Source organism: Suricata suricatta, chromosome 9 (genome assembly GCF_006229205.1).
Source record: "Suricata suricatta isolate VVHF042 chromosome 9, meerkat_22Aug2017_6uvM2_HiC, whole genome shotgun sequence".
NCBI classification, from domain to species: domain Eukaryota; kingdom Metazoa; phylum Chordata; class Mammalia; order Carnivora; family Herpestidae; genus Suricata; species Suricata suricatta.
In genome coordinates this window covers 31469009-31488653 of record NC_043708.1, presented here as the reverse complement: position 1 = coordinate 31488653, position 19645 = coordinate 31469009, and the positions used below count along the sequence as shown (strand labels likewise).

Sequence of the window (19645 nt, the reverse complement as noted above, 5' to 3'; positions counted from 1 at the left end):
GTGCCACCTTTTGGTCTGCCTCTCCTGTCTTCCTTTGGAGTTTTTTTCTTCCCAGAGCCTTGCTCAGGCCACTCCAGGAACCATGGCCTCCTACTTCTTTACCTTCCCTCCTTGCAGAGCAGACCTTCATTCCTCCGCCCCAGATTGTTCCAGAAGCAAGAACCAGATGGAGGATTAGAGTCCCAAGCTAGCCAGAGGGCTAGTCATGGGGAGAAAAGTGCCTCTAATTCCCTAAGGAGAAGCTCACCTGTCCTGAATGGCAGGTGCCTGGGCTTTGGAGGAGCAGGGCAGGTCACAAGAGGAGGAGCCCGGAGCAGCAGTGGTGGGGGTGGGGGGCCCAGGGCAGAAAGAGGGCAGGCTAAGGGGAGGTGGCTAGAGAGAGAACGAGAGAAAAGGAGAGATGGAGGGGTAATTTTAGTGTGTGAACAAGCTGGGAACCGTTTGCTGTGAAATGCACGGTGGGCCCCTCCTGCATGGCCTCTGGAGAAAAGCCCCAGCAGAGATCACATTAGCCCCAAAAAGCTTTAGGAACTGCTATGTTTCTCTGACAGCGAGTCCAAGTGGAGGCTGTGAGGCCGGGACGGCCAGCCGGTGCCCTGACCGGTTCCACACCCCGTGGGTTTCCACTGTTCCCCGAGTGAGCCGCATGATTTCCTGCCTCTTCCAGCCACCATTCCAGGCCATTCTCAGGAATCCCCAACATCTCCGGCGGGGCCACCCCTTCGTCCTATGATCCTTCCAAGAGGTCTTTACTGACCATCAGGAAGCATCCTCTGTTCCTCCCCCCACACCTACCACCTCTCCTCGGACATTCTCCATAAACTCCCTCATATTTGCTCATTATCTTCCTGCACACGATTTAGCTGTTGTGCCATGTAGATTGCAAACTCCTTGAACCGACTTCCCAGGGCAGGTCCCGGGAAGGTTGCTCATGGAAAGGGCTGGTAGTGAAGGCAATCAACATCCCAAATTACCTGCCCCCTTGGGTCTGGTCCCTGGAAACAACTCCAGTGGCCTGGAAGAAGAATTAATTTTGCTGTCAGAGCAGCTGCCCTTCTAAGGGTCCTGATAGCTCTTGTTATATGCAAAGTGGAAAAGGTAAGGGACTGTTCTCTGCATTTCCTGCCTTTCAATTGAGTGAGGACAGACAGATGATTTATTGGGCACTTCCTAGCCTCTCCTTCACCATAGGAAACCAGCCTGAAAAAAAGGTGCAAATTTTAAAAAGATGTGTGGCTGTTTTGAGAGGGCGTGGGGAGAATTCCTGTGTACCATTAAAGCGAACAAAGGAAACCTCTCACAGCCGGAACTCTGGTTCTGAGGCAGACTACCCATAAATTCCCACCATGCTTTGAGGGCGCAAAGCCATGTGTGCTGGTGCCGGGAGCGTAAGCTGGTGTCCTCCTATCTCTGCTCCCCATTTCCGGATGATCCAGCCTGGGCTTAGGGTGGTGGACGTGTGGCCTTAGCCATCAGCTATCACCACAGAGGAGCAAGGCATCTGGGGGCCTTCATGCCCTTTCAAGTGTTGGTTTCAGTTGGAAACAGTTAAGTAGCTGCACCCCACCCCTTCCCCACGAGAGAGAGAGCAGGGAAAGCAGCCAAGAACTGGGGGGCTGAGCAGATGCAAAAGCCTGACTGATGCTTCCCTAGCACTCTGCGATGGGAGTCATGTTAGTTTCCTAGAGCTGCCCGAACAAGGTGCCACACATTGGGGCTTAATTGGGTGGCTTAAAATGACAGCAGTGTATTCTCGCCCAGTTCTGGAGGCTAGAAGTTTGAATCAAGCTGTCAGCAAGGCTCTGCTACCAGAAGGCTCTAGGGGAGTGTCCTTCTTTGCCTCTTCCAGCTCCTGGTGGCTGCAGCATCTGCATTGATCCTTGGCTTGTAGGTGCATCACACCAATCACCGCCTCCATCTTCTGCCTCCATCAGGCCAGTTTTCCCGTGGGTCTGCACCTTCTCCCTGCACATACTTGAGTCCGTGTCTCTTCTCTTCTTATAAGGGCACCAGTCATACTGGAATAAGGGCCCATCCTACTCTGGTATGACCTCCTCTTAACTTACATCTTAAGTTACATCTGCAAAGACCCTATTTCCAAATAAGGTCATATTCACAGATAAGGACTTCAATATCTCTTCTTGATGCAATTCAACCCACAGTAGGAGTCAAATGTTTATTGTCCATGGCCTCCCTGGGAAGCCTTAGGTTCCTCAACCAGTGACTGTGTGTGCATGTGCATGTGTGTGTGTGTATATCTGTGATTAGTATTTATATAGTGTCATATATAGACACACAAAAATACCTATACATACATATGTGTATACATGTATATACAAATACCTATAATGTGTATTTACTGTATATACCTATAATAGGTTATTTATTATATATGATATCATGTATGTAATACTACATAAATATATATGACACTGCATATATGACATTATGTAAATACAAGTGGCAGGTACATATGATTTGTATATGTGATGTCTGACATAATATAAATATATATGGCACTAACAAATACATATATGACACGATATAAATACCAATCATAGGAGCAATTCTGAGTAATGCCCTAATTTTATGAATCTAAAGACCACAGAGCTGCTGTTAATCTATTTCCTGTGGTTTTCCCACTAAAGAGATGATAAGAAAGGTCTGTTTTTGCCCAGGCTGGACTCTGACAAGGACATGAGCATGTAAGACAGGCAGAGGCACTGTGTCTGCCCAGATGTCCCAGTACCACAGGCCAGTCAGTGGCTGTGCAGGCCAGGTGGCATCCTCCCTACCTTGTTTTGGAGAAGACTCAACCACAGGGACATGATGTGGCTCGTCGAGGTCCACCTGGGCACAAACAATTCTACAAGCAGAAGTCGTGACTGCACACACCCAAAGGCTCCCCATTCACCCCACTTCCTTTTCTAGCTCCTCCGTGCCTCAGTTTCCAGACTAAGATTTTTCACTTGAGTTACTTACACTCATGGCATGCTCAGATGTTATAGGTGGTCACAAAAAGTGACCTTCCCTTCAAATGAGCTGGGAAATTGTTTTCATGGAGCCCTTACTACATACCAAATTTAAAGTCCTCTGTGTTCAGTTGTCCTAGGTTGTTGGCGAGATGGGGGAAAAGCCCCTTCCTTTTTCAATTTTATTAAAGATTTTTAAAAGTTTTCTTTTTCCTTCAAACTTCAAACTGACTGACTGAAAGTTTGATCTCATTTTCTGTACACAGTGGCCTGCCTGGGATGTCTTTAATGAGCTTGGGACTTGGGGTCTCTCAGGGGGCCCCTCTCTCCCAAGCCTCTTTGAAAGTGACCCTCGGAAGTCTTACATACCCATTCTCCCCACATGGCCTACCTGGGGCTCCCTCCTGCATTCTCCACTCTTTGCAAGGCGGCCTGACTTCCCTTCTGAAAGCCTGGAGGCCCGATACACTCTCCATCCTGCTTGCTGGGATCATTCAGTAGGAAATGGGCCAGATTCAGGGATGCCTTTTTAAGTGAGGTTTGGGAGACACTTTGGAATCTTTGCTGGATTCGTTTTGCCAGGACCTCCAAATGGCCTGGCAGAGATAGCACACAGCCTCCTGCACCTTCTTCTGCCACTCCCCACATCCTGTCACCCCAGCCTCCCCATTTAAATCTGTACCCAAATAAACCCTGAGCTCTTTGCACAGTGCCCACCCCAAAGCCTCTGAGGGACAGAAGGAAGAGTGCAGCGTAACTCTGCCCGGGTTGTGATCGGCCACATCTGGCTTATGTTCAACACATCCTAATTCAGAAAAAGCCTCTATTATGGGCCACGAAATTTAGGGGAGCATCAGAATCTCTTCAGGGAGCTGGTTAAGAATGCAGATTTCCAGTCCCAGTGCCGAAAATCTTAATGAGGTCTCTGACAGAGACAGAGAATCTGCCTTCTTGAAGCACCCTGGGAGATTCTGGTGCTGGTAGCCTAGGGGCCACGCTGGGAGAAATGTGGCTTCATTCTTGGTCGGGTCTCAACTCTGCTAAGCTTGCCCGGGGCACTGAGTGAAGGAGATCAGGAGGAACTAAGGGCAGAAGTGCAAGGGTACAGGGGCACCCAGCTTCAGCTCAGGTCATGATCTCGTGGTTTGTGGGTTTGAGCCCTGCATCAGGCTCTGTGCTGACAGCTAGTTCAGAGCCGGGAGCTTGTCTTTAGATTCTGTGTCTCCCTCCCTCTCTGACCGTCCCCTGTTCACGCTGTCTCTCTCTTTCTCTCAAAAATAAATAAAACATTAAAAAAAAATTTTTTAAGTGCACTGAAGCACCAATGTAAACTAGGTAGGCGTGGGGTTGGTGTGGGGAGTTGTCTAGTTGCACGTGTGACTGCTCAGGGAATGGCACTGTGGGGTGCCATGTGGAAACACTACTGGAACCAGAGAGACACTGCAATCTTCCACCACCAGTGTTGGTGTCCATAGAGCCTTCTCCCGGACCTGGCCGTCCCGCCAGATGGAGGAGCTGTTACTGAATGCCGTAATTCTGAGGAGGGAGATCCTTCAGCTTCTCCTCAGAGACAGCACAGCATGGTGAGTAAAAATGCTGGCTTCGACACTACCCTGCCTCGGTGACTGTCACCCTCCTGACCTCTCAGGGTGAACTTGAGCACGCTACCTACTCTCCCTGTGCCTCATCAGGAAGAGGACAATAGTACTCTCCTCAGGGGAGTCACTGGGGGACCAGATGAGGTAACACCTGCAAAGTGCCCAGCAGTCCTGGGAGCAGCCAGGGCTCAAGGAACGTGAGCTGTCATTTTCGTTCTCATAGCTGCTCCCTCCCATCTGCCTGGCAGCACATCTCTGAAGCTGCCTGTGTAGAATTAGACCACATGAATAATTTGGATAACCCACGAGCATCCTTGTCTCTCTGTTCCCAGAAAGCTCTGGGGTTTCCCCTTTTCTCCCTCTGAAAGCCCTTGACACCCTTTGAGTACCAATTTGGATAGGCAACAACAGTATCCCCTCCCTCTCCAAGTGACCTCACCTTGTGGGACATTGACAGCTCCTTCCAGTCATACTGAAGGAACCACTCAACAGATGGGGGCCAGACCTCTGCAACCAAAAACTCTGGTTTTGAATTCCAAACCTCTGCCTGACGAAGGCTGTGTGATCTACAAAGTGAGATAGGGAGTTCAAGGTTGGAATCAAAGGCCCCCTGAGCAGATGGAGAAAAGAAATGCACATATGCCAAAGCCCAGACAGCACCCAGTTAATGCCCCTGTGCCTTTGACGAGTAGGTTGTGGGGGCTTTTGTGCCGGTCTCAACGTCCGAGTACTCCTTGCCTCGGTTTCCCCCTGCAGGATAGAGCCAACACCCACAGGTATGTTGTGGCACATGGTAAACTAACTCCTTTTATGTGCTGTGCAATATAAGGAGCAATATTAGTATTGGCTCTCTCCTAATGACTCGCTGTGAGGACCTGTGTGAGTATGTGTTGCTACAGCTTTATGAAGAAAAGACCTTGACTTAGCAGAGTAACTCACTGTTCTTCACCAGCTAGTCACTCCCTGGTGCCTTCATCAACAGCGCGTATCCAAAAGGTATCCTGCTGGAGAAACTGGTGTGGTTTTGTACTCATCTGGTGCACAGCACAGACACCCCAAGGTGAACTTTCCTAGCCCAGAGAAGTGAGGAGGGATGGGGCAACACGTCTGTGAGACAGAGACTCAAAAACCTTCGGGCGTTGCCAACACAGGCAAACACTGGCCATGCATCCGCACAAAGAAGCACCCGACTCCTATGTTCCACTGGAGGACCTGGGTCCTGCCAAGGTTCACAATGGGGCACGGGGGCGGCGGGGCCCGCTTTCACTCTCCTCACCCTGCCAGCTCCCTGGCCAGTGGGAAGGCAGAGGCTGGGAGCAGAGCCATAGTATGCCTTGTTGACTGTCGAGTTCAGAGAGGGCTTTCCATTTGACTTGGCGAAGGAGAAAAGTTCTTTATTTCCCCCAGCCACGGGCCCTGCCAGCCCTGGCGCTGAGGGAGCAGGTTACCCCTCCTTCTCGGACTCCCACACTATGACTTGCAGAGATCAGTGAAAAGCCCGTCCACGTCAGGCCAGGCCGGACTTGCCATGCGCCTGTTTCATGCCCAGAGCGTGCTCGTTTCTTCCCTTCCAGCCTGGCCAGGCAAGCCTTCCCAGTGATACTCCCGAGCTGGGGTTTTTTTTCCTTTCCTTTTTTCCCTCAGTCCAGAGCCCAGTTATTTACCCAAAGAAAACAAGGAAGTGACAAGGTAACAGAGTACACATGTTGTGAAAATATGCAGGCTGAGGCTGAAGGAAAGAAAACATTCTTCCATAAGTAGCTGCCTTGTTAATTCATTTTCTCCTCCAGATTAGAACCAGCCATTTCTTGTGCTCCTGCAGGCACCTTCTGTGGTTTCCTGACAGCTGCCTGCAAAGGGGTGAGATTTGGCTTGAAAAATGGGCCATCGGTCATGCTTCAGGGGGAGGGCAGAAACCAAAATTCCCAGATTGCTCAAATTCACTGCTCCCTTTCTAGATGGGAGCAAAAGAGGGAGAGGTGGTGGGGAGAGGATTGTATAAACTCTGAGGCGTCACCTGATTTTCCATAAGAAATGACAGCTCAGTAATGAACAGTTCTTGGGACGTGCTTTCTTACCTCCTCTGAAATGAGTTTCCGATCCCTGGCAAGCCTGCGCGCTGTAGCCTTGAGCAACGGCCACAGGCCGATTCTCGGCAATTAAAAATATTATTGGCCCTGATAGAGAACTCTTGGGTACCCCCACACACACATACACACCCTTTTCATTATGTGCCAAAGATCACTTTCCCAAACCTGTTTCAGAACAGCTGCCTGCAATCGAGAAGCAGGCTTCGGTCCTGTGTACCCTGAGTGGACTGGGGAGGAAGCAGGGTTATTAATAGCATTTTGCTCCGCCCCATGTCTGGGGCAAAAAAGGGGTGATCTATGTCTTTTGCAGGGGGTTGGGGGGGAGTTGGGCCATAATCAGTTTGGGGCTCAATTTTTATTTACTGGGTCCTTGAAACTTCAGGGCCAGCAGAGGATGGTGGAAAAAGCCTGCAGAGAGGCTTGCTGTGGCCTGGATCCCTCTGGTACAAAGCTTCATGCTTCTCATTTTTTCCCTCCTTCATGTTCCCGGTCTTCTTTTCAGCCTGTGGGTGTTGGCCCATGGCTTGTCCGGGCTCCTTTCAGAAGAGGTCACACCACAGAGGCCTGGACAGACCCTGTTAGCATTGCTTGTTCACTTTCTGATACCAGGAGGCCTCTCTCTGGAGCTTGGCGGTCTTTCCTTGCGTGGGACAGGCCTGTGAGAAAGAAGGTGACGTGCTCTTTTCCCAGAGAGGAGGCCTGTGCAGGCCTGAGCGGGGGAGTTCTGGTTGAAGGAGACTTCCCACCCCTTACTTACAGCCACAGAGTTCGTCAGCTTCCCACCACCAGCACCCAGCAGCCCTAACCTCAGGATGGGTGGAAATCCTACTGTCTCCCCATGCAGCTTGCCACCAACACCTGGCACCTTCCCAAGAGCCCAAGAGATGGCTGAACTTCAGGCCTGGAATGGTCTTGACTATCAAATAGAGTTGAAAGGAAAGTGGAAAACTTTGAGACTGGGGTGGATTATGGGTCTTACTTAGGATAAGGTTTGGCCTCCTGGTAGACGTGTCCTTTTGAGACAGTCAGTGAGCAGAAGGCCCTCATGGCCTAGTTGGAAGGGACTCTCAGAGCACCAGTGTTCAGGGCAGGGGCTAGGAAAGCCCAGCCATGCCCCCTAGTGAGTGTCCTTAACAAGGGCCACCAGGTTCCCACTGGGTGAACACAGCATCTCCCCACACTGGGCCAAGCTCCAGCCTCTGGCCATAGGTGAAAGACTATTTCCGATGATTGTTTTCGCATATTCTACATCCAGTGCATGAAAACACAATAGCAGCAGGAAAAATCCACTCCCCCGCTCAACACATGCAACACAAAGGTGGTCCTATCCTTCACTATGGGAAGGTCAGAGAACCTTTCCTCACTCCAGTCCTTGATGTGGGTCCAAGGGAAGCAGGGCCTTTGAACTCTGTGGCATCCACAGCAGGCCCAGCTGGGAAGGTGTGGATGGGGAGCCAGACAGGACATGCTGCCTTATCACTGGCCAATCTCAGGCCCTCCTGTGAGAACCAGGCTTCCTCCAGCAAAAGGTGATTTAGAGCCGTTTGTTCAACCATTCAAAGAGGCTGAGAAGGGTCTGGGGCAGTTAAAATTGGACTCTGTCAGAGCCAGGTCTTTCTGTTTGGAAGTTTCTGCACAATCCCTTGAGAGAAAACCTCACTGTGTTCTAGTCCCAGACAAGTCTCCCTCGTGAACTAAGTCTTTCACTTTCTCACTTCTCCATTTTGGCCATTTTTAACATGCCTTTAAGCATCAAACAATGACACAGAGGAGTGACTGTCAAACCTTTGGTGATGAAAAGTTGGTATGGGATGGATTCTGTTGCCATTCAGTTTTAATGGTCTCTGGGCTCCTATGATTGTTACTAGAAGGATTCTGGGTAAGACTATTCCTGAGATTCCTCCTATTCTTCAGATTTCTACCTTCCATTACCAGAATCTGAGATTTGTAGTATTAGAGACTGTGATTGGTCATCCCAATACAGGGCGCTCTGACCAATGACCAGCAGGGGGTTTGAATTCTTCCAGGATGGGATACACATTACTTTGTGAAGACATTTGAGCTATTGTTGGTATGTTTTCATCCTCAGGAAGTTCTTTCTTATACTGAGATAGAATGCCCCTCTATGACTTTGATCCATTGACCCAGTTTTACAATAGTTCTCAAGGGCTGAGCAGCAATTTCCCCAGGTTCCAATATCCAGACACATAAAGAAGGCTGACCCCTTTGCCCCCTACCCCTGCTTCTCTCTACATCTCATGGCTGACCATTAATATTTTGACTATAAACTGAACAGATTGACTCTTACTTTCTACCTAGTGTATCTTCATGATGGGCTTAGCATCTTCATCTCAATATTATCTTGTAAGATATTGCTAAAAAGATGCCCCCCCTTTTTTAGGAGAATGTGCTCAGAGGAAGCAATGGCTCCCCTGTTTGCCTTGCTCCATCAGGTCATCCCAGTGCAGCTGAGAAGAATGACCCAGATCTTTTCTTTCTCAGGGTGTTTTGCTACTTCCATCCTCCCCTAGTACCACTGTGGCCACAGCTACTCTTGCTGAGTGAGGTATATCCACTTGCATCCCTTGGATATGCTGGATGGAAAACTGGGGGCCTATTTTTCTAGAACAACATAAGCTTGCTCCCTCTTCTTGGTGCCAAACCCCCACATTTCCCTGGGTTTTGTCACCCTTCTCTCCTGGCTTCTTCAGGCTGTACCCTCAAGACTCACCCTTCCCTACTACTGATAAGAAACTAATTTACATGGCTGCTTACTGGAATACTAGCCCTGAGAAAGGCTAGTATTTTGTTTCAAAGAGTTGATAGCTCTTTGTTGAATGACTGGTTCCCAAGACACAGAAAAGCCCATTTTCATCTCTTATACTCTGTACTAAAAATCTAGAAAATAAAAAGAAGGTGAACAATAAACAAGAAGGCCCATTGTCGACATTTATCATCCTTGTTAGATATAAAGGCCAGTCCCTTAAGCTTGAACGCTCCTTGTCTCACATGTCGTTATGCCAGCTTCACTCATCATGTGACCGTGACCCAGTTGCAGAAAGCTCATACTCATGGAGCACTGCAAGATCTTGCCCAGTGCTGCCAGATCAACCCCACTCTTCTACAGCTCTGTCCATAGATAGTTAACACATAGCATATGCTTACTCAGCTTGGAGAAATCCCTGGCGCCTCGATGACTAGGAGAATGTTCTAGTCACTCTTCTCTAGAAATACCCATCAAACTCTGGTTCTGCATCTACTGTTTTCACTGTATCACTTCTCAGCTCTACAACCTATGAGGCCCTCTTGTGTTCTCCAAAGTCAAGGCCAAACTCTGCTTGGCTTTCAAGATTCTTTGTCGTCTGCCCTACCTTGCTTCTCCAACCTAATTTCGCATTACTCTTCAATGTGTACTCCCTCTCACCGTCTATGGTCAGGCCATGTTGTTTATTGTCTTCCTGTGTGCTTTCCTTGCTTCTTTGTCAATACACTTGTTAATATCCTAAATAGACTCATATTTTCTTTTTTATTATTTAATAGACTTCATTGTTTTAGAGAAGTTTTATGTTCACAACAGAATTGACAGAAAGAGATTTCCTATACACCCCCTGACCCTACACATGCACAATCTCCTCCACTATCTACATCTCCTGCCACAGTGGTGCATTTCTTATCATCAATGAATCTATATTGACACATCATTACTGCCCAAAGTCCATAGTTGATATTAGGGTTCACTCTTGGCATGTACATTCTATGAGTTTTGACAGATGTATGATGATATGTATCTACTATTATAATAATATCCTACAGAATAGTTACTACCCTAAAAATTCTCTGTGGTGTGCATACTTTCTTTTTACTATTCTATTTTCTACCCCAGTCATCATGGATAGTGCAATTTCCTCACAAAGCCTTTCCCAATGACTATAGTCCACACTGATCTCTCCTTTCCCAGGACTCCTGCTGTATCCACAGGCAGGACCACTTTGACTATGTCTTTATTGCATCTTTCCATATTAGCTCTGTCTCTGTCACTGGAGTGTAAGCACCGAGTACTTAGATTCCCCCCTTAGCCTGGCCTATGTCAGGAGTTCCAATAGCATGGCCATGACTTACGGGCCCCATTCCCATTATATTCCTGGAGTTATGCAATGCCATCACCCTGTTCGCAAGTCCTTGGTGATTAAATAAAGCCCAGTCTAGGACCTGAAAAGGAAATCATGATTCTTATCATGATTTAGTTCAGTTCCTTAGATGATTATTGAGTAGCTACTATGTGCTAACCACCAATACCGAAATGAAAAAAAGAAAAAACCGTGATCCTGCACTCAAAGGAATTAGAGTCTTGTGACAGAAAAGTAAGTAATAGATCACCATAATGCAATGTGAACAGTGCTAACATAGGCATGTGTGTAAAGAACAAAGCACTTGATTTGTTTTAAGAATAGCCAGGAATTTCCCAGGTAAGTGAGTGCATGCAGGGCACTCAACATGAAGGGACAGCATTGGAAAAATGAAAGCGCATGACATATTTAGTGACTTGTAAGTGGTACAGTTCATTTCTGGATGATAAACTCAGAAGTCCAGTGGTTAAGTGATTGCCTGTGATCCCCAAGTAAACCTACAGAGATCACTGACACCACACAGCTGTGTGCTCACTCTCAGTTACTGCTTCTGGAATCAGGAATAAAAGAACAAAGCCTTATCCTGCTCAGCCATCTCTTGCTCTTCTGAGGACTAGATGGGATAAGCCCCAGAGCCCCAGTGTATTTTTTCATTTACACTATCTTGTGTTGCTTTCTGCACGATAGAGTTTACCATCCCAGTGGTGGAGCGAGACCCTCCAGAACCCTCACTGGACGGCCTCAGGAATGGGCAGCAGTTCTGCACAGGCTTTCTTTGAAAGGTTGCACTGTTTAGACCTACTTCATAAATTACTTCTTTTTTCTTTCTCCTTCTCTTCCTCCTCGTCCTCTTCATCATCCTTCTCCTTCTGCTTCTTCCTTCTTCTTTCTCTGCCTCCTCTTCTTCCCCATCTTCTGATATTTCGCATATTAGAAATCTGGTTAAGCAACCAAAAGCCAGCGTGAGCAAGAATAGAGCAGTTTCCATCCCATACCTGGCTTCTCTCCCCAACTTAGTAACTACATGATTGTCATTAGCCGCCATGTTGGAGCTTGGACATGACCGGGCTTCCACAATACATGGTCTAGTCCCAGAGTGTGCAAAGGGTGTTAAGGTCTGGCTGGATGAAAGGGCTGAGGCCCAGTGTTGTGATTCTGGGCACCTCTAATTTCCCCTTGCTCTGTTTCTGCTCTGCGTCATCAGCGGGAGTTTGTTTAAGGCTTCTAGAGCTTGTCTTTGTTTCACCTGGGAAAGTCCCCGCAGGGAGAGCTAAGATCTCCCTGAGGAATGGGCTGGAGCCCTGACCTCTGTCACCTGAATTGTTTGGATGAAGAAGCCCCCATAGGGGTTAGGAGGATGATCAATTGGCAACTTAAGGAGTAAAGACCTCTCTCTCTCTCTCTCCTCCCTCTGCTTATTGTGCTCAGAAGGGCAGTGGGGTCAGCAGCAGCAAACTGAAGGGCCGACTAGCTGTGCCTTGAAAGGGGCTCGTTTTGTGTTTCAGTAATGAGCACTCTCTTTCTCCCCTTGGATGCACTCAGATTTCACGAGTTACAGGGAACCTGTCAACTGCTGTTTTCATTGTATGGGGTTCACAGGGAACTTGGGTATAGGGCAAGCTTGTTTCAAAGAAAGCAAGGAAAGAAAGTTCTGAATAGATGCAATGTGCTGTCATATGCAGATCACAGCTCCAGTTGCTAGGGGACACCCCTGCCGGCCCAGAGGGCAAGACGCTGAACGTCCTGTATTAAAGTGGCTGCCTCCTTGGAGATGGAAATGCCACTATTGAAAGGGCACAACCAGCAGCCAACACTACACTGTGACACTTCCATAGACTCCCGGGTTTTCCACAGAGCCTGCACTGATAGCAACCTGAATCCCAGCAGCCTCTGCCCCCCACAGACTGTTCAGTTGGGAACCCCTCATCGAGGAGCCGAGGTAGCCAGCCAAATAAGCCTGGAAAAGTAAAGAGAGGCAGGTAGACACTGGGTTCTCTTTAAGAGAACCCCATACAGACCTCTGCTTACAGAAGGGCCCACAGGGGCCATGGTCAGGAACTGGAGCCTGATGTTAAAGACAGGTTTTCACCTTCTTTGTTTGTCATGCCCTCTGAGAACACTTGGCAATAACATTCCTTTCCTGGCGGGTTCATTTTGTAGCTGACGGACATTGTTTTGTTCTCATTTACCTAAAGTGGCCCAGAGTAACAGGACAAGCTGTGCCAACAAGCAGGAAGAGCAAGCTTACCCTGGTGGCCCCTGGGCCCCCCTATCCCTCTGTCTTGTTTACTCCTTGTTTTACATCCATTCCTCCAACCTGTGGAGACAGGGAGTAGTCAGAGGGCTGTCCAGCCTAGAGCAGAGCCCAGGGCATGACCCATGGGGGAGACTGAGATTAAGAGAGGGCCCTGAATGCTCTTCATGGGGCCCTTTGACTGTAGGAAAGAAGATGTGGGAGGCACCTGAGTGGCTCAGTCAGTTAAGCGTCTGACTTCAGTTCAGGTCATGATCTCATGGTTTGTGGGTTCAAGCCCCACATTGGGTTCTGTGCTGACAGCTCAGAGCCTGGAGCCTGCTCCAGATTCTGTGTCTCCCTCTCTCTCTGCTCCTCCCCTGCTCACACTGTCTCTCTCTGTCTCTCAAAAATGAATAAATGTTAAAAAAGTTAAAAAATAAAAAAGAAGAAGATCTGGGATCAGACAAGGGCTAGAGGCATCTGGAGGACTTCATGGTAGGATCTAAAAGAAGCCAGGGCAGTGTACTGAGAGAAATATTTCCAACAACTGTTTACCAAATACCCTACTCTAATGGGGCAAAAGCCTGGCCCTGCCATCAAGGTGTCTGAGTCTGGGTGCTGTGGCTAAGCAGGGAGGTGGGGCCCATGCCTGTTGTGGCCTCCTGACTCTTTCTTTCACCCCATACCACAGCTAAGCTTCTCCCTAGGAGGGTTGTCAAGAGCAATACCTAAGTCCAGAACCCTACCTTCAAAGAGGCTTCCAACCTTGTGAGAGGGTAACGATTGTGTATATGGAACTACCATTTCAGACCCTGTGGCCAGTGCCCCAAGGAGAGAAGCCCTGAGGACATCCAAAGGCCTTGGGGTGGAAACCTCACACATACACAATCTCTCACTACTTTATGTTTGTGTTAGCTTTCCAGTTTGCAAAGCACTCACATGGATATCGTTTCTTCTCAACTTCATACCAACTACTGAAGGTGCTTTGTAAGCCTAAAAGCCCCATGCAAATATAAGACATAAGGACCCTTCCAGGAGGAGTCTTAAGAGGCAAGGAGGTGAGAGAGGCAAGGATGGTTAAGGAATGGTAAGCACAAGACCAGCGATGTCATGGACTAATGCTAGAGAACCAGGCTGAGCTCACATATGCTGCAGCACTGGGCTTGACTGAGTGGGATAGAGAGTTACTGTGTTCTTTTTCTATGGCTGCCAGAACACATTGCCATCAACTTAGTGGCTCAAACAGTACAAATTCATTATCTAACACTGCCGGAGGTCAGAAGCCTGACATGGTGTCACTGGGCTGAGATCCGGGCATTGGCAGGGTGGCATTCCTCTCTGGAGACTCTAGAGGAGAACCCACCTCCCTTGCCTTTTCCTGCTTCTGGAGGCCACCCACATTCCTTGGCTCATGGCCCCTTCTTCCATCTGCAAAGCCAGCAGTGGTAGGCTGAGCCCTTTTCACATATCCTCACCCCAACCTCCTCGTCTGCCTCTCTCTATTTTTAAGGACCCTTGTGATAACACTGGGCCCTCACATATAATCCAGGGCAATATGACCATTTTAAAGCCAGCCAATTAGCAACCTAATTCCTCTTTGCCTTGTATGGTAACATACTCCCAGGTTCCAGGATTTAGGACAAGGGCATCCTTAAGAGGCGATTGTTCTGCCTACCAATTTTGGTTATTAGGTTCATTGTTGGTGGTCAGTTATTAACTGGTTGGGTGGTTGTTGGTTCACTGTTTTTGAGAGACACCCCCCACCCACCCACCTAGCTCAGGTCTTCACTCAAGAGCCAGATAATCAAGACTGTTAAATGAAGAGAAAAATAAAGTGAACAGTCTCTAAGGAGTAGAAGGGGCTGCTGGAGGTGGACACAGGAAGTGAACACTGATTTTCTTTCACTGCCTAGCAGAATAAACCTATAAATAGAAAACTTGCTGTTCTGGGGTAGTCTGTTAGCTCACATACCCCCTCAGACCCCGGCTCACAGTTCATACTCCATATAGAAACTTGGCTTCAAGACCTTGGTTTTTGTCCCATGTCCCATGTCAAAGCTTCTGGCTTCGAAGCAAGAATGTTTGTAATCCATTTTTAAATGTCTGGTCAGCCTTTTGAGATATTTGTTCTAACCCAAATACACCAGTGGGTTCTGCTAAGTATCTAGTAAGCCCCTGGAGTCTCTCAACCCTGTGGTGGATTTAATTCTCTCTCCCACTCTTCAGCCCCAACTCTGCCTCATGGATCCTGCCCAACTATCTCCCAGACTTCACATCTTTGCAACCTGCACTGTCAGAAGCTGCCTTGCTTTCTACCTTGTTGGAAGCTAAAGCTTGCTCTTCAGGAATTCCATCAAGACTTTCAAAATAAAATAGAGGCATTGGTCACTTGTTCTCGAGCTGTCCCTGCAGCTGGGCAGTTCTTTGGCTGGATATCTTGGAGAGCCCCTTTTTTATGCCATGCCTGGGACCCAGCTCCTTGTTTCCTGGTTTATTTGCCTGGAGCTCCTGATTCCAGTTAATCACCCAGATAACTCCTGGGGTGCCTATCTGCAGACTCTCACCTGGCCTCTGGAGCTGGGCTGTCCACTCATTCTTGACAGCTGCTTATCCTGACCTCCTAGTGAATCTAGGCTTCCATGGCTGACCTTCCTCTTGATGACTCTGATCTCAGTACCTCTTTGCTCCTTTTTATATCCAAGCTTCCTGTGTTCCACCAATAACACCATCAGCAGTATAATAAAGCCCAATGCTTGAGCTCTTACCTCCATGCTATGCACTGTGCACATTACCCCATTTTACCCTCTCAATGATCCTTGGAAGGACCCTATGATGATGCATACAAGCCCATTCTACAAGTGGAGAGACATAAGCACAGCGAGATTAAATATCTCACCCAAGGTGCTATAGGTCATATGTGAAGTCAGGATTCAAACCTAGCCATAGGGCACCAGTAGCCAGGATGATCCATATACATCAGATCATGTCCCTCCTCTGTTCATCCATCTTACCAGAGGCTTACAGTGGCCTAGAGCCCCATGTGATCTAGACTTGCCCCTGCTCAGCCCTCACCTCCTTCTGTCTTCCCATCTTTCTCTCCTCCTTTCTAGCCACAATGGACTCCTTGCTGCTCCTCAAGAAAGCCAGGCCCCTGCCTGTCTCAGTGTCTGTGTACTTGACAGTCCTTCTCCCTGATTGCCCTCCACCAACCCTGTATCTTAGCAGATCCCTTCTCAAGGAGGTCTCTGCTGGCATTCTACATAAAGAAACAAAACACCCTACCTTTGCTGCCACCCCTACCCAAAGGTTCCCTCTCCTCCTTACCTGGCTGATTTTTCTCCATAAAATTATCACCAAATAACACATGAGATAGGTCCCTGTTGTTTATCATCTGTCATTCCCACTGGGAACAAAGCTGTAGCATGTACCTGTTGAATGAATAGATGAATCACCAAAACTCCCCTCAGAAATCTGATGTTCTGAAGAATCTTCACACAGTGTCCAGATCCCAGGTCCTAACCTTTGTCTGTTGCCAGGCCACCAAGTGGATCTTCCATTCAACTCACAGATAAAGATTTAGTTTCACCCTGGTGCTCAGTTCCTTCCATGTAGCCTGGCAAACAAGATCATGGAGTACATATTTCTGGGCTAAGATCAATCTTCCATTCTCATTGACTGCTCTATCTATCTATCTATCTATCTGTTTATTTATTTATGCTCACTCACCTGTTGAAGGGAATCTGCAGCTTTTTCTCTACCCTCACCCTCTCCAGCAAGCCAGGGAGGATAAGCAGCTACATCTTTACTAATAACACTACTGGCCACACAGGTCAAATGCTCAGCCCTCAAAACCACGTCCCACCCACTGGACATTTAAAATAATAGAACTGAGAAATCATTGTTAATTTCTCCCAAAAGATAGCTTCTGGCCTTCCATCCAGTACTTCAGCAGCCTGAGCAGGTACCACTCAGAAGGCTGCTGGAGTGAGTACAGGGCACCCAGACCTCCATGTTGAGTACCCTAAGCTGTCTAATGGTCAGTGCACCTTGGGCTAGAGAAACAGGAACGTATTACTTAAATAGCCCTGTGGTTTGAGACTCCCACAGTACCAGGTTCTGGGCACGTGTCCCCTATCACCATTGTCCAACAGAGAATAGTTTTTTTTTTTTTTCATGGCTAATGGCAAAATAGCACCTATGGTGACCTCATTAGTCAATTCCAGAGGTCTTCGAAGAAGGATGAAAGCCTGCCAGTTTAGTCAGGGATTTTTGTCTCAAGCTGCTGAGTGTGGGGGGCCAGGAAAATAGGCCAAGGGATAAAAGGGGCAGGAGGGTAAGGAAAGTCTTTTTGTCCAAACCCATTCTGAGGTTAAAGAAAAGGAAAATGTGTCTTTGACTAGTTTTCTATTTGCCTTAAAGTCTTCAACTAAAAAGACCTAGCTTCCAAGAACTTCTCAAGAATGACTATATCCTTAATGGGAAGCCACCGGGATTTGCTTAGATAACAAGTGACACCATTTATTGAGCATCTGCTTTGTGCCAGGCATGTGGCAAGCCCTTTTGACATCTTTCCTTACTGGGAGCTGCTCATCCAGGGGCATTCTGTCAAAATTACTGTATCAGGAACTCTATGAGGATATGTTTTTTATCTCCAGTTGGAAAATGAGGAATTGAGTTTCTGAGAAGTTACATGACTTGCCCAAGTTCATGTAGCTTCTAAATAGTGTGGTCAGTATCCAAACTTGGGTCTATCTGACTCCAAGACTTATACAAATCCCCTCTGATGTCTTTCTGGAGGTCCCTGGACTCCATTATACCCCCAGACTGAGAACCGACAAAGGTTTGGGGTCTAGCTAATTTGGAGTGAAATGAGCTCAGTGGGTGCTTCTTTGGGTTTGGAACCCTACTTGGTAAGTTGAAATTGATCACCAAATCTCAGAATCTGCCTGCTAGATTCCAGAACACATTATGTCTCTTATCCTATCACTTCCCCCACCATACACACACCCACTTGCTGAGCAGGGATTATCCCAAAGAGGATGGCTAGGCAACCGCCAAAGCCTTCTGCCTTGCTTATTCTGGAAACCAGCAGCCGCCCCTGCAACTGGGCTGTTTGCCCACCAGGCAGCCGATTTCATCCTCTGTGGATCTCCAGGCTTTGGGGAATGAGATATCAAGACCTTCACAGGAAAGTTGAGGATGTGTGAAGCTTAAAACCCTTGTTCTAAAGCAAATCTCTTGGCATCATTTCCATGGCACCTAGTGATGAGGAACAAGTCTTACCTTTTAGATAGAGACACTAAAGCAGTGGGCACAGCTAGCCCTGAGAGATGCAGGGAGACATTCTCAGGGAAGCATCTAGGCCTCAGTACTTTAGAGCTTCTGGGGAGGAGACATCCTCACCACTTAACAATCATATCAGTATTACTCCTCTGAACTCTATTGTCGGATTGACTGTATTGGAAACAAGATCTGGTTTGGACCTCAGTTTGGGGCACGGGCACAATGTAGGGCCAGCAAGGGGTCAGAGGTGGGCCTGGGCTGGATGAGCTCTCTGTTGGCTCAGAATACATGCTTCTTTGCCAAGCTCACCACTGCCTGGGTACAACAGATCTCAGCGTGAGTATATTTCAAGAGCAAGACGAAGCATTTACTTTTTTTTTTTTTTTACTGAGAAGAAATTTCTGGATTAAAGGAGAAATAAACAGGCCACTCTGTTTGTGGTTTGCTGAGAATCACTGAGAACAAGCTTGAGAGGCCAGTGGCTGTGTCAGTACACGAGAGACCAATGCCCTCTCCAAGACTTGCATAAACAGAAAGAACTTAAAAGCTGACGGGGAGCTCTGGAGAGGGAAGCAGATTTTCCAGTTTGGCTCCAAGGTTTTTCAGGCCTTGACCCTTAGCCTACAAGCCAGACAGCCAAACTGATCTCCATGATGACTGTAACTCAAGAAGAGACACCATGAGGCAAGGAGAGAAGGAAACAATTCCAGATTTGCATGGTCCAGGCTCACGGGAACAGAAGAAACTGGCTGCCCCTCCAAAGCCACTGGGCCTTTCTTGTCCTGTGGCCCTGTCTATGATTGTAATCATTGATTTTTCTCTTCAAGTTTTTATTTAAATTCCAGTTAGTTAACATACAGGGTAATTTTAATTTCAGGTGAATTTAGTGATTCATTCACTCACATACAACGCCCAGTGCGCGTGACAAGTGCTGTCCTTAATCCCAATCACCCATGATTCTAATCATTTAGGAAATGAAGACCTAGCCTCAAAGAGGATAACCAAGGACAAATCCTCACTCTTTTAGTCTAGAAGCTTCCACAGTGAAATTAGAAGTATTATTCTACATTATTTTTACTCATTATTCCTCTGAGTTTTAAAATAAAAAGTTAAAAGAATAAAAAATCTAATCCTTGGCTGGCCATTGCCATGGGGTTCTAAGTCCCAGACCATAAGCCGGAGTCCCTACCTGTGGCCTTTCACACCTTCCTCATACCTCACCTGCATCCTACTCTGCAGCTTCCCGCCTTCCTTGACCTGGTCTTAGCTGCTCCAGGCCTCTGTTTCCTCTCAAAATGAAAGGGTGGGGCTGGTCCCAGGATGCACTTCCAAGCCTCCC

The 19645-nt window shown here is 47.7% G+C and overlaps 1 long non-coding RNA gene across 1 annotated transcript in view; it reads left to right on the top strand.

The window, feature by feature from the left end:
* LOC115302688 overlaps positions 1-19645 on the top strand; it is a 90837-nt gene that overhangs the window by 60861 nt on the left and 10331 nt on the right. Inside the window, exon 2 of the long non-coding RNA XR_003913590.1 lies at positions 4448-4555. This is a non-coding gene — a long non-coding RNA (uncharacterized LOC115302688). The remainder of the gene's footprint in view (positions 1-4447; positions 4556-19645) is intronic.